Below are 1,816 nucleotides of genomic sequence, written 5' to 3'. Positions count from 1 at the left end.
TTAGGCTCATAGGGCCTTGGTTGAATAAGAGGCTCTTCCTTCTTTTCTTTTTCGAGCTCCTCGCTTGAAGCACGGTCTTGCTTATAGTGATGCATGGCCGTGCTTTTATCACTGTCATGGGCGTGCTTGTATAAACACAGTCGTGCTTCTATTGTAACAAGGGCGTGTTTATCAGTAAGCACAGGTGTGCATGTAGAATTAGCATGGGCGTGCTTCTTAACAAGCATGAGCGTGCATGTGCCTTTGTTCTACGATTCTTGTAATTTCTTTCCACTTCTTAGGGTGATGGCGTTGCATTGTTCCCTTGGATTAGGTTCAGGTTGAGATGACAATGTTCCCATCACTCTTTGACTCAGAAGGTTCGTAATTTGCTCCAATTGTGCACTCATCTTAGAAGAGTTGGCTTGTATTTTAGATTTGACCTCTACGAACTTCTTATTAGTTTTCTCAATATGTTGGTCTAATTTGGATTCAAGCTCTATCATCCTCTTATCAGAGTAATGCACATATTGCATCATCTGTTCTTGAAAGTTAGACCGAGATCTAGGAGCTTCTTTTTCTTCTGGTCTTGTTCCCTGACTTTGCATATGAGGAGGGTGATAAACACTTGAATTTTGGTTTCCAAAGTCATTCTCCCAAGAATTAGGAAGATTACTCTTCCACCCCGAACTGTGATTGCCCATGAAATTTGCCTCTTCTTGCTTAAATTCTGGGTTTACAGGAGCTCTTACAGGTTGGTCTTGAACCTTCATTAAAGATTCTAGTTGCTTTGCAAGGGCTGCCATTTGGTTCATTAGTGGACTGCTGCTCTCTACTTGGTAAACTGAGGCAGTCTCTTTCCTCTTGATGTCGTAAGAGTCAGCGGTGTGCCACTGAAAGCTAGAAGATATTATCTCATCTATTAACTTGTATGCATCATTTGAATCTTTTCTTATAAGGGACCCTCCTGTTGCGGCATCAATCGTAGCCCTGGTGGTGATTGATAGGCCACTATAAAAGATTTGCACCTGTCTCCACGTCAAAAAATCATGATGAGGACATCTCCTCAAAAGCTCTCCAAACCGCTCCCATGCCTCGAACAAGGATTCTGCTTTATATTATTGGAAGTAACATATCTTCGTCATAAGCTTAGATGACCTTGATTGGGGAAAGTACTTTCCTAAGAATTGTTGAGTGAGATCTCCCTAAGTTGTGATGGAATTGGCTAGGAGTGAGGAAAACCATGCATTTACCCTTTCAGATACTGAGAAGGGGAAAAGACGAAGAATAGCATCGTTGAAGACTTCATTGTATTTGATGGTATCTGTCAATCAGAGGAATTTGTTAGATGGAGATTAGGGTCTTCATTAGGCATGCTTTCAAACTATATGGAGTTTTGGACCATGGTTATGAGTGCTGATTTCAATTCAAAGTTGTTTGCCTCCACATTAGGGGCCGCGATGTGTCACATAATTGGAGAACTAACTAGCAAGTGTACTAGGTAGTTGTAGCAAGTAATAAAATTTGGAATTTAATATGAGCCCCAAGTATCGTCCACAAGGATCTTATTTCAATTACTACTTCACAATTTAACAATTAGTTGAGCAAAACAGTTCACTGAGAGGTTTGTAACATGTGAAAGTAAGAAATAAAGACAATAAAAGGTAATAAACTTGCTGTAAAAACAAAATACAAATTTTGTATTAAGAATGCTATATGGAAAATAGTTAGGAATCATTTCACCAAATTTTCAATTGCAATGTAATCATGTTCTGAACTCTTGAGAATTTTAATTGATTGATAATCAATTTTACTTCTTTAACCAAAGGACAATTCC

At 39.0% G+C, this 1,816-nt stretch overlaps 1 non-coding gene across 1 annotated transcript; it reads left to right on the top strand.

Moving 5' to 3' along the window:
- The first annotated feature begins 1,023 nt into the window (after positions 1-1,023).
- LOC113853360 lies at positions 1,024-1,130 on the top strand. Its single transcript, XR_003502533.1, has one exon. It is a non-coding gene; the product is annotated as a small nucleolar RNA R71 (small nucleolar RNA).
- Positions 1,131-1,816: the final 686 nt, after the last annotated feature.

The sequence above is a fragment of the Abrus precatorius genome, unplaced genomic scaffold, assembly GCF_003935025.1.
Source record: "Abrus precatorius isolate BTA unplaced genomic scaffold, Abrus_2018 Scaffold10, whole genome shotgun sequence".
In the NCBI taxonomy this organism is placed as follows: domain Eukaryota; kingdom Viridiplantae; phylum Streptophyta; class Magnoliopsida; order Fabales; family Fabaceae; genus Abrus; species Abrus precatorius.
This window is presented reverse-complemented; position numbering and strand designations above follow the sequence as displayed.